The sequence below is a fragment of the Haliotis rubra genome, unplaced genomic scaffold (genome assembly GCF_003918875.1).
Source record: "Haliotis rubra isolate DU_JTF1 unplaced genomic scaffold, ASM391887v1 Scf15, whole genome shotgun sequence".
In the NCBI taxonomy this organism is placed as follows: domain Eukaryota; kingdom Metazoa; phylum Mollusca; class Gastropoda; order Lepetellida; family Haliotidae; genus Haliotis; species Haliotis rubra.
This window is the reverse complement of record NW_025765447.1, coordinates 1-13,624: the sequence shown is the minus strand read 5'-3', so window position 1 is coordinate 13,624 and position 13,624 is coordinate 1. Positions and strand designations below refer to the sequence as shown.

General features: G+C 42.2%; 1 long non-coding RNA gene across 1 annotated transcript; it reads right to left on the bottom strand.

The window, feature by feature from the left end:
• Window positions 1–2,218: 2,218 nt before the first annotated feature.
• LOC124270085 lies at window positions 2,219–12,023 on the bottom strand. Its single transcript, XR_006896674.1, has 4 exons — window positions 12,014–12,023; window positions 9,011–9,014; window positions 5,401–5,407; window positions 2,219–2,322 (listed from the first exon to the last, which is right to left on the bottom strand). It is a non-coding gene; the product is annotated as an uncharacterized LOC124270085 (long non-coding RNA).
• Window positions 12,024–13,624: the final 1,601 nt, after the last annotated feature.

Below are 13,624 nucleotides of genomic sequence, written 5' to 3'. Positions count from 1 at the left end.
CTACCAAGTCAGCTAGCCTGACCACCCGATCCCGGTAGTCGCCTCTTACGACAAGCATGGGTTACTGAAGATCAATATTCTAACCCAGATCTTCACGGGTATGCAACTGTTGGTGATCACACCAGATGTTCTTGAAAATGTGGACATATCCTGCCCGTCGCGGTCGGGTAGCCTAGTGGTTAAAGCGTTCGCTCATCATGTCGAAGACCTGGATTCGATTCCTCTAATGGGTACAATGTGTGAAGCCCATTTCTCGAGTCCAAAGCATTGATATTGCTCGAATGTCGCTAAAAGCGGCATAAAACTAAACTCACTCCCGTCGCGGCCGGAGACAGCGTCGCAAACACAAGGAAAGGCAAGTCAAACGTTTTTCCGGTAAAAGATTGAGTGAGTATGGTTTTACGCCGCTTTTAGAAGTATTCAAGCAACATAACGGCCGGGGACACCAGAAAATGGCTTCACACATTGTACCCATGTGGGGAATCGAACTCGGGTCTTCGGCGTGACGAGTGGACGTTTCAACCACTTTAGGCTACCCCACCAGGTAAAGGATAAACTAGGGAATTACATCGAACATAATTTTGGTAACTGATGTGTTAGATTTGGACATGTCCTGTCTACCTTAAAAGGTTTTGAATGCCTTTCCGAAAGCTGATTAAACAAGGTTTTACAAGACCCAGTAACGACTGCAACACGGAAAGGGTTGACAATCTTCAAACGTTCTTGCAGAGACACACTTCCACTTTCATCGAGTATCAAGAGCATGGCCATCCAGTCATTACTCCCAGACACAGAAAACAGGTTCCTTGTGGGAAGATCTATTACCATTTTATAAGCAGTCCTGTCAATCCAACGAAGTAACAACCCCCATTAATCCCCTCAAATTGGGTAATCTGCCCTGACCATTACCATAGAGAACTAACCCAGTACATTTCGATTACGAAATGAAAGGCTGTTGGACGCGAACGATCGACCAGAAACATAAGGGGCAATAAGTGTACAAATTCCGCATCAAACTGTATCATTAATACGAAGCAGTGCTTCTCCATATCTACAAATTACCAAAAGCAGATTCCTGCAAGTCACATGTGTCAATCAAACGGTGCCAAGTAGCTCTTTATGTCAAATAAATTCCCGTTTTCGCGGGGCAGTTCATTGGCCATTAAACACTTTGATGTCTGTGTAATCTGCAAATGGTTTCGTTTGATCCTGGTCTAATGACAAAATGTCACAGCTTACGTCTAAACGCTGTCGACTCCACCACCGCATGTCTCGCTTACCGATCGTGATGCAAACAGTACGTTTCCCGATTCAATACTCGTCACCTTACCGCGGGATTGTGTTTTATGATGAAAGCGAGTGATTATTCCCCGAGTGGTAAATCAGCGGGAGACGGCCCACTACACGCTTTCCTACATAACCTGCTCTAGAGTTTCTCAGAGGCGAGGAATATCGACAATCGGGTTTACAACAACCTTCTGAGCAGCTGTAGGGCCTGGCTTCGCTGTACGGAGTTAATTCCCTTACACCGCGACTGTGTTTGGGCGAATGTTTCAGACGACAGTAATCAAGAACACTATTCCGCCTTTCTGTATCACCAGAGTATTCCGGATGTGGTGAATGTTCTGAGGCAGTGTGCGAAATAGCCACTGGCCCGCTAGCCTGTGGCTAGTAAAAATACAGTCGGGCCAGTAAATTTCCACAGTCACTGGCCCGACTGGCTAGTGAGTTTTCAAGGGGTCATTTCGTAAATATATCACTCTCCGTCTTATTAAGTTATAACACACTTTTAAATCATGCAGGTTTGTGGCCTGATAAAAAGAATCATCATGTTAGTAGCTTAATGATGAAACTCGTGTCTACTTTCAAATTTCGGACTAGTGTATTATTCTGTTGGCTAGTAACATTAAGGCATAGCTAGTCCGACTGACTAGCAAAATTTGGAAACTATTTCGCACACTGTTCTGAGGCTGTAACGATTTCACAAATTAATGGTGAATTGTATCGAAATATGTTTATTTGGATCGGTTTCGTGTATCCACGTAATGAATCGATATAAACTGGGCCAAACAATATAAGAGCTATATGACTGCTGTCTGTAAGCTATGGAGTCAGGACCACACGGACCAGTGATTGACATCATGAACATCGATCTACGCAACTGGGATATAATGGAACCATTTTCATATAATGGTCTTAGACGCTTATCTGGTTGATCCTACCAGTAATCATATGCTTGTCTCAAAGATTAAGCCATGCACGTCTAAGTACCAACTCTAGCACAGTGAAACTGCGAATGGCTCATTAGATCAGTTATGGTTGCTTAGACGATACAATCCTATTTGGATAACTGTGGGATTTCTAGAGCTAATACATGCACCGAAGCATTGGCTTCAAGTAAAACATATATCGAAATATATAACACACACGCAAAACTTAAAAATGAAAACGTACCAATTCGACCTCTATTTGAGTTTTTGAGTAAGCTGAACCCCATTGGCCTATGTTACAAAAACGGGGCTTACGGGTGACTCAGATGAACTTGAATGGAAAGCAGTTACGTCAGTTATGTCAGACGTTGTCTTTCATGTCTGAAGACAGCAAGACAGTTCTAAAAGTCAATTAGAAATATTTTTAAAAATGAATAAATATGCGATCGCTTAATAGGTATGAACAACGATATTTCTCTAGTGGAAAGGAGAGCTGACGGTCGATGATCGATCCGAGGTTCAAGTTCAGTCAGTGATCGAAGTTCTTGTGGTAGATTTTTCCAGAGTTTGGGACCATTTAAAGAGAATGCTCGGTCACCAAAAGACTTTGTTCTTGTACATTGAATTTGCACTAGAGATTTGTCACTGGAGGGAAGAGATCGAGTTGGAACATAGGGTTTTACAAGTTGTGAAAGATACTCTGAAGCCAGTCCATGGACGCATTTGAAAACAAGAAGCAATACTTTGTATTGGAGCCAGTGGAGATTTTCCATGACAGGGGTAATGTGTTCCATCTTCTTTGTTCTGCTGATCAATCTTGCGGCTAAAATCTGGACTTCTGTAGCTTGTGAAGCACGTGACTTGGAAGACCACTGATCAACGAGTAGACTAACGCTTAGTCTCTGAATATATATAATTTTGATAGTAACAAACAAGCCCATTTAAATTGAAAAGGAGCCATAAGGAGACCATAGATTTAGAGGAAATCTAGACTTGCTTTATTAAGGGCTTTAGCACTGCAGAGAGGCTTGGCAGTAGGGAAAATGATGTGGTTCATGGACCGTGAGAGACTAAGCAACCAGTTGCAGTAATCAATGTATGATGTTACATACGCCTGTACCACAGCACTCGTTGTCTTCTCATCAAGGTACGTGCGGATCAGGCCGATATTCCGAATGTGGAAATAAGCGCTGCTACAAACACTGTTGACATGTGGTTCCATGCAGAGAGATGAGTCAAATACTACACCAAGATTCCGGACTTGAGAACTTGGTGTCATTTCACAGTGTCCAATAGAGAAAGTGGGAAGATCATGTTTTGTCCGGGGCCGCTGGGGCCTGAAAACGATGAGCAATGCAAAAGCCCTGAATGAAACAAGTCTAGATTTCCCCAGGTTCACTGGTGATCCTTTTCAATTTAAATAAGAGTATAAACTCAAAGACAAAGCGTTAGTCTAGATGCACCCGTGAACGGTTAAAAACAAGAACACGATAAACTCATTTTCTGAGGTAGAGGTACTTAACAAAGGACTTTTCATACTATTAGTCAAACATTACTTGAAGGTAGCCGGAGCGGTGGGGTAGCCTAGTGGTTAAAGCTTTGGCTCGTCACGCCGAAGACCAGGGTTCGAATCCCCACATGGGTACAATGTGTGAAGCCCATTTCTGGTGTCCCCCGCCGTGATGTTGCTGGAATATTGCTAAAAGCGGCGTGAAACTAAAACTCAGTCAGTCAGTTGAAGGTAGCCCCACTCAGCGTTCTCAATTCAAGAAGGAACTCCGAGAACCAATCCTAGGTGAATGAACCCAAACCAGCGACACGGAAGCGGCGCTCCCGAACGCAGCCGAACTCGATACGCCTGTGATTCCACACACAAGAACCCAATGAAATGTGTCGTTTACGCGAGTGGAGAGGCGACGCACACAGACGCTATTTGTTGGCATGTGCAATGCTTCAGCGTTCATGGCACGCGATCGAGGGCAGTCAGTGAATATCGTCTCGGTAAATCCGAGATAAAACCTAGCGGACTGTGTCTCGTGACTGTAACGCCAAGTCGAGCTGACATCGCGAATGAGGACTCGCGTCTATTGACACTGTCGTGTAACCTGTTGCTCACAAACTGTGTTGATGATGCTGTGTTTGGGGATGCGCATCCCTACCCCGTCATCGCTAACCTCTATAAAGGATGTAACACAGACGCTGTTTATATTGCGGAAATCGTTCACAGGGTGAATCGTCATCAGTCAACGTAACCTATAGTTAATTTCGTGGCATTTGAACAAGTTGACGGACTTAGTATTTTACAAGTCATTTACTTCTTTGTGACCTAATTAAGGAATTAACTAACAACGCACCACAGCCCTGACTGAGATTTCTGATTTTACCATCGGCTTCTACAACAAGAAGGTAGGTGGAACTACTTGATGTTATCCGAAACCTCGAAGACCCCCTGCATCGCTCTCATTTTCCATTTAAACCGCGCTCATTCACGAACAGGATAAAAATAGCACCCCGAGCACTGCTCCCCAGAGCATGTCTAACCCACGCCAGTCTTCGTTTGGGGCTGCTTGAACCTCCGCATTCTTTTACCAAGAGTAGGCTGTCTTTCTATTGATTTCGGTGTATGTATATATCCCCATACAAAAGGAACCGGTCATTTTTAATTGACAGCACTACGATAGGAAGTCTGGTTCAAATCTAGTTTAGACTTATTAAGATGGTATTTATGGTCACATAAATGTAATTACGTTTAATTAGACAGCTGCACAAACATCAGAAATACGTGTCGACATAAATAACGGCTTGTTTACACCCCGCGGTTTACATTTCAGTTGGAATCGATGCGTCACTGATCGCACGTGCTTCACGATGTTTATGTTTTGATTTCCTCGCCGTGTGTTTTGATATGAAATCGATCGCCAGCGTTGACATGACGTCAAGGTTAAAAATAAACCGTGTTTTGATGTATCGCACTCGCGTTGGCGGATTTGAAGCTGATTGTTATTCCGGAACAGTTAAGATGCAGAGGGATGTTGAACATAAATGACACAATTGATGCTCTCGGTTGTAAATTCTGACTAATTTCGGAAAAAGACTCCGCCATAATCGGCCTGCCTCACAATTTGTTATCATTGATTGCTGCTTTCGTCTAAATAAACGCCTGCTTAAAACATTCTGGTTCCCATATTACAAGAACGCTCAAGAATGACAGATTGCAACGGCAGAAATCTCACGACATTCGCGTGACTCGCTTGGCTATACACGATCTATAATAGCTCTGATTCTAAGCTCGCGAGTTTCAAGTCAGGCGTCTCTACACATTAGCACTGGTATCGGTTAGTGCCGACAACCTGACTGCGCTTCTTTCATTGTGTTACGTACTAATGGAATTATAATTGGCATTGTTGTGGGATCCGTCGCTCGGAATTTCATCCTTGCGTGAGAAATTGTGAAGATGATTAATTTGTGTGCGTCAGGTTCGCTTTAATGAATTTGGTAATTTATCTTAACTGTGTTAAAATGACACGATTCAAAACAAGACGAATTTTGACTGATGTTCGTGAAAACACAAAAAAATGGGCCATTACATTTTTACTCATATACTACGTTTTCAATTCAGTTCTCCGTTTTATGAACTAAGCATTCGTTCTCTTCAGGTCTATCTAGAAGTACACCGAATACTGCGTTTAAAACGAACGGACTCATGTAACGAACTGCCTTTGGTTGAATATTTTAGCGTGTGTTCAAGGAACTACGATTCTAACGAGCTAAATTAGTGGACTTTTTGAGTTGGTTATAATCTTGGCTTACTGTAGCGTCGGACTTCGGATCATATTTCATTCACAAATTAAAATTACATCAATGAAGCCAAGCGATTAATTAATGACGGAATGATGATGCGTGGACTAGATCTCCCTCTGGACCGGCATGCTCACACTGTATTGAATGTTAAGCAACTACGATGCATGGTAAACGTGGGACAACGAGTGAATATCTATTGATTGTCGAGATATGACCTCAGATGACCTTGCAGACAGAGGACCTCTTACCCAAATGTTGGCTAAATATGCAAATAGATTTCCGTAGCACTGTTAAATTGTTAATGTAGGCAGTATCTATTTTTAAATGGAGGAATATAGGCTCCGTCGAGGGAAATGCAATAATGCTGTACGATTATTGTATTTCATATAGATATCACATATTGACATATATATTTAATATGACCATGACCTTTAGTTTGTCTCATGGTCGTTCGTTCGCAGTTGCAGTGCACACATCCGTTCCTTTTATTCACTAATAAGTGTTCAGTGTGTGTTTCACTGTTAAAGAGATGTTACGTCTTGTGTATAGTGCACAGGACACAAACCAGGTGAATGAAGAGTGGGATGGGCGTCAGTTTTCAGGACTGGACTTGAGAGTTCTTTTCGCCGCATTCTGAACAATACGTTCGCCCAAGGTCTTTGTGCTGCTTCAACAAGCAGTGCGTGGGTACCCGGTAGGATGACTCTTAGCAGGATATGACGCTCTCTCAAAACTGTCAGCCAGACCACAGGTTTGGTTAGATGTAAAACTTGCCAGCCCTGACCAAAACGTACTTGCCCACAAAAAATGCTTAGTATTTACTTAGTGTTATTGAATTAAAATATTGAAAAAACTCATGCCAATTCAAGAAAAGAATTAACTGTTAATTTCACATTTGTGAGTGAGTTAAGAATGATTATTTTCCTGAAAAATGATGAATATCTTGATATACATGTCTAAATTTTAACCCGACCGTCGGGGAGGTTAATTTGAGAATCTGGCAGTCTTGAAAATAACCCGTCCCGGGCGGTCGTGCAGAGAGGTATTTCGAACGCTGCACTCAGCCTTCTAGGTTGGGTTGTATATTTCTTAGGGAGCTGAGAATATAGTGAACATCATCAGGGCTTTACTTTCAACACTTTATGGTAGATTAGAGAATTTCAAATCCAAGATGAAACGCCAAGATATATATATAATACTGTTGAACATGGCTCTGAAGTTCAAGTCGTCGCTTACTGAAACATTCATCGTATTCAGAACCATCGCCGTATCATATCAGCCGTACCGTATGAGGTCGCGTGAAAGCATTAATTAAAATACAAAACTGAAATTTCATGCTGTCAGTTACTGCTTTTTATATCTGTTATTTCATTTGTGTAGAACACGATAATTTAATTCGCGAACAATGACGGATTCAGCTGGAATGGATTGTCGACATCCGATGACACATTGCAAATCAATAATCACAACCGGTGTGTCTTTGAAAGAACACACGTAGCGGACATCAGACGGTTGACAAGAAATATATAATTTCATAAATTCGGCTTAAGGGCTACAATTTTGAGCCTATCATAGTGTTTCAGATATGTGGTATTTCTTGCTTCAAGAGTTTTCAAAAGGGGAACGAACACAGTCACCACTTAGTCCCTAATATGCATGTATATATTTTTGATAGTAACAAGTAAACCCATTTAAGTTGAGAAGTGGCCCCAGTGAGATGGGGGATTCAGAACCTGAAGAAATCTAGACTTGTTTCATTTAGAGTTTTAGCATTGTGCAGGGAGGGCTAGGCTGTAGGGAAAATAATGTGGTTCAGGGACTGTGAGACAGACTACATTGTAGGGAGGGCCAGGCTGTAGGGAAATAATGTGGTTCAGGGACTGTGAGACAGACTACATTGTAGGGAGGGCCAGGCTGTAGGGGAAATAATGTGGTTCAGGGACTGTGAGACAGACTACATTGTAGGAGGGCCAGGCTGTAGGGGAAATAATGTGGTTCAGGGACTGTGAGACAGACTACATTGTAGGGAGGGCCAGGCTGTAGGGAAAATAACGTGGTTCAGGGACTGTGAGACAGACTACATTGCAGGGAGGGCCAGGCTGTAGGGGAAATAATGTGGTTCAGGGACTGTGAGACAGACTACATTGTAGGGAGGGCTAGGCTGTAGGGAAAATAATGTGGTTCAGGGACTGTGAGACAGACTACATTGCAGGAGGGCCAGGCTGTAGGGAAAATAACGTGGTTCAGGGACTGTGAGACAGACTACATTGTAGGGAGGGCTAGGCTGTAGGGAAAATAACGTGGTTCAGGGACTGTGAGACAGACTACATTGCAGGGAGGGCTAGGCTGTAGGGAAAATAATGTGGTTCAGGGACTGTGAGACAGACTACATTGCAGGGAGGGCTAGGCTGTAGGGAAAATAATGTGGTTCAGGGACTGTGAGACAGACTACATTGTAGGGAGGGCTAGGCTGTAGGGAAAATAATGTGGTTCAGGGACTGTGAGACAGACTATCCTCGACGCTGTAATCCTTTCAAAGCAGTGACTGATATCGCGAGTAACGGTTTGCAACTTCGGTATTCGATGTCAGGCTGAGGCAACATGTCTCCTCGCCCGGTACATTTTGTCGCATGACAAGCACGGACTGCACGTGCATTCGCAGTAGCTGTTGCATGAATGTAATCTCTCGCGCACCACACTTGATCTGCAGTAACCGCTGGTGTTTTGACAAGACATGTTGACAGGTGTCACAAGTTTCAAAATGTTTGACAGCCTTGACTATCGCCATTGCACCACGTGACATGTGTCTCGTACCACGTGATTGTTTGATCGACGCCTGGGACACATATGTCAGTTTGGTGATGCTGACAGATTTAGACTCGTCGGTAAATACTTCGGCGTGAACCCTCCAAGTCAAAGATGAAAAACGTGGAGTCGGCGGAAACAATTCACAGGAAACAAGATTTGCCCGCACTGTATGTCACTGAAGGTCAACGTACGAAGCTTTAGTGTGCCGTGCTTTCTTCTTGAGGTCGGTTAAGACATCTTTTTACTGACATTTCGCCTTCGCTTTGTCCGAGTGAGAGATGAAAGCAGTGACCATTACAGTCTGAATGTCTCATGTCAGTGGAGTTACGTGGTCAGTTTGGCAGGGCAGTGTGAGTAAACCTGGTGGGCTCGTCAACGTGCCGCAATTCGCCATGACGACTTAATTCGCCATGACGAGTTACCTCCCTTGGGCACGCCGGAAACTCATTACTTTGGGCGCGAATCCCAATTTGCCACGCTTCCGTTTCTGGGTTTGTCAGTACCATGCCGTGCTTGTGGTGTCACCAAAATGGTTCACTGTCTTGTGGTACCTGTATCAGGTCGTTCCTTCAGACTGGTGAAGATCCGGGTTAGACTTGGACTTAAGTAACCCATGCTTGTCGTAAGAGGCGACAAACGGGATCGGGTGTCACGCTCGCTGACTTGGTTGACACGTCATCGTATCCCAGTTGTGTAGATTAATGCTCATAATGTCAATCACTGGATTGTCTGGTCCAGACTCGAATACTTAGACGCCATCTCATAGTTGAAGTACTGCTGACGGCGACGTTAGACGACTCGTTAAATTGTTATTCTATATTGAAATATTGAAATTATCAGAATACTTTCGCTGCCAATTTAAGCACCAATATACAAAATGATAAGAAAGAGAGGAATTTGTAGCAATGTTAGAATTTGTAAAGATTGCATGATAACCTTAAATTAAACATAAGAACTGATGCCACTTTCGGTGTTACATGACGCGTGTACGTAACCTTGAGGTTAAGCGTTATTTCGCCATGAGTACACCGTCCAAATACATATTTTGGAGTACCTCTCGGTGCTTTTGTTGGAATAGTGCTCAGAGCGGCGTAAAACTATATTCAGTCTACTATAGCTCACAATAACAGCTTGCGCTGTGAGCCACGTCTCTGTTAAACGCGAAGACGCTTATAAGCTGGATTCCATGTGTCTGTGAAAGCGCCAAGCTGCCTCGTGGATTAGTATAACAGATAACCAATAATGTGTTTATTTTGGAACGGGGTGAAGATAACGGAATTGAATTTCCAGACAGGAGTGATCTGTCTGTTAATGTCTGTCTACCACATTCCACATCGTCTTTAACGGAACCAACTACACCAACAACAATAGCGATGACGGTGACGGTGACGGTCACCATAACGATTGTCCTCTTGATTCGGATTCGAATTCGAACAGAGGCAAGGTAAAAAGAGGCAAGTACGATTCGGTGCCTTGGTTGATCGTTAGTTTATGGCAACGGTATTTGTTTGTGATATCAATCACTGGATTAGGCGTATTTATTTAAAGCTCACCGTCATATGGCTGGAATAATATCGGTACATTCCTAATTGCAGGTTCGTGATAACGGTACGTTCGTAATAACAGGTATCGAGATAATGGTACGTTCGTAATAACAGGCATCGAAATAAAGGTACGTTCGTAATAGCAGGTATCGCGATAAAGGTACGTTCATAATAGCAGCTATCGAGATAAAGGTATGTTCCTATTAACACGTATCGAGATAATGTACGTTCGTAATAACAGGTATCGAGATGAAGGTCCGTTCGTAAAAACGGAGTTTGAGATAGCTGAGCATTACTGATGTCGATGAATGCAAGAGCGATCGAAATAATATTATGCTTTTTCTCATTCATTCATTCATTGCTGATGAAGTCCAAGGTTCCATAATATCCAGGACCCCGCAATATTGCTTGAATATGTCTGGAGTATATTGACATAACCCTCTGAATCAGTTATAGCCAGACATTACATCAATATCAATGATGCCATAAGATAATCGTTGCTTAGCAAACAACAAAAAACAAACTTGAGGTAACACCTGTGGTTGTATTGGAAATTCGCTCAACTGATAACAAGATGTCATTTTACCAATAACAAGAGGCCATTTACTAAAACAAGTTCAGATGTCTCAAAGAATTATCCTTGGTTAATGAACAAATATCCCAGAAACCATATTCCATAATCATAAGGTATGTCTACAGAAGAAAGTGTGTGATTCATACCTCGTCGAATTAAGTACATGAGACATAGCTACATATATGTTTATTTCGGTTCTGCAATTGAAGGTTCCCCGCTGCACTGTCCGCTGTTTTGGCATGCGACGACGCCAAACAGATGGCGCCCGGAATATCTACAAATCGTGGTTATTCATTCTACACTCTGGACAGGTAGTTCGGAAATCGCTTGGGGTGGTGAGATCGAGAAAAACTGTCTACACTCTTGTCGATGCACCTTTGTAATCCCGAGCTATATAGCCCAAAGGCTAACACAAATATCTATGTAAATGGATTCTAAACTTTCATCGTCTTCCGAGATCGATCCCTTCACCCCTGTCGACCTTGGGGATACATGAAAGAAAGAACTAGTTGTAAGTCCCTGGCGTAATTAGCACGTGCTGCTCACAAGAGGGCGCCTCTGTTTCCGCTTGGGGAGATTGATCGGCTGGGGAATCCCCGACTTGGACACAGGTGGTCGTCTTCGGAAATCAAACCCCACCTGTAGATCTTGTAGCGGTTATCCCCCTTGAAGTAGTTTTTAATTGGGCTTGAAGACAAAATAATTCTTCAAATAGATCGGTTCGTATTTCGTATGAACGCTCTAAGTAGAGTTTGGTAACTCATTTTGAGACTTAATTGGACTCTTAAGAGTCGGCAGGAATACGTTAAAATGTTTGATGTTAGTTAAATACTGGAATCTACCAGATTTAATTCCAATCGGTGTTTTATAAGTATCTGATTTCAGTTAATAATTTTCCTTTGGGATCTGTTGAAGGAACTGGCCCTCAAATCGCGATACTTGTGGTAGACCGGTTGGGTAATAGTTACGAAGTGATTATAAACAGTTGTATCATTTATGTGGACCCGTGCTCATACTGTCAACCACTCGTTTACTTCAGGCTGTACTTTCGTTTCTGAGAAGTCAGATCTGTTTACAGCATCGTGTTGTTTCTTGCTGTTTCTTACACTTAGCCGCGACATTCCCTATGGTAATGTTCTGTTTGAGTCCGTTTTGGTTTTTTTGTTCATTTTTTAATTACATTTTAGACATTACTACGCTTCCTTAGTTCCAAAACCACTTACTTTAAAGGGGATATACATACAAAATCGGAAATCAAGTCATTTAGAAGGCATATGAAAACTTGAGAATATTTGTTTTTCTAAAGTCAATATTTATAGCAAACAATGTTGTTATTTTTTAATAAAATAGTACTCGTGTTCCGGAAACTACCGAGAATTAATGAGTAGTGTTCACCTCACATGACCTGACGTCATAGTGGGGAGTTGACTCGCTTCTTCAGTGCAGTGTTGAGGAGAAAACAGGCGTTCGCCACAGCGTCACTAGACAATAATAACAATACAAATGTTAACTTTTCGCTCAATGACATTACATATATTCGCACATATCAACCTTAGCCCAAGGTTAGCTGAAACAGTACCGACAGCAGCTCAGAAAGCGAAGTAGATCTATGTAGTGAATTCATGCGATCAATCTTATGTCATTACGACATGACACACATTCCTAATTTGCTACGTATAACATAGTTTTTATTTTGAAACTCTATTTAGGCAAGATGCTACACTTTATTTCTTTACTTCCAACCCAAATATTGTCCGAAGTTTATTTTTCAATATGTCCTATTTAAATACATACAAGTACAATGTATTTAGACTGAAAATATTTCTGTCAAAACGTTAAGGTTCTGTGAACACTCGGGTAACTTTACAGAATGTTGTTGGTATGCTCAACCTTCGAGGGATATGGGTCATGTCAATCCATATAAATATCCACTTGATACATAAGGATTTGTTTTGTTTCTTGTGGGAGATACTGATAAAATATTCTCGTCTCTGGCGAACCAGAACATAGACTCGGTATGTCTCAATGTGGCTTTAATTTATATGAGGAGAAAATGGCGTTATATAGCTTCCAAAAACGCACGCACATGCATATAGCGATGCATCTGTGTACATGCAGGTGTGCGCGTGTTGGTGCGTGCATGCAAGGATAAGTCATAACTTTATACAGTACCATTTACAGTGCTTACCGGCTTGTCGGAACTTTATCTTCAAGAGCTTACAGCTCGTTCTACTCTTGAACACGACACAACTTGTTTACTTTCTATATATTCCTGTCCCTCTACAGTCTTAACTTTAGCAAGATGAAATTAGCTAGTTAGGAATTATTATTATCCCGCAAACGTCTTTTGCGGGTATTAAATGACTCCGTCCGTCCGTGCACATTAAACCGTTCACTATTTCTTCGAGACCAAACTTCTTGGCACATACATGGATCTGGTGGTCTATGGTGCCTTTGGTAGTTTTGGAATTCTGAATTAAATATTGTTGGCGTTTCCATGGCAACAAGTTTGACTTAGACTGAAATTGGTGGTAGTGCTCTTTTCCGAGCAGAACTCTAAAAACCATTCACTATTTCTTCACCAAACTTTGGCACATAGATAGATCTGGTGGTGTACTGGTGCCTTTTGGTAGTTTTGGGAATTTGAATAAAATATTTTTGTCATTCCATGGCAACAAGTTCGACTT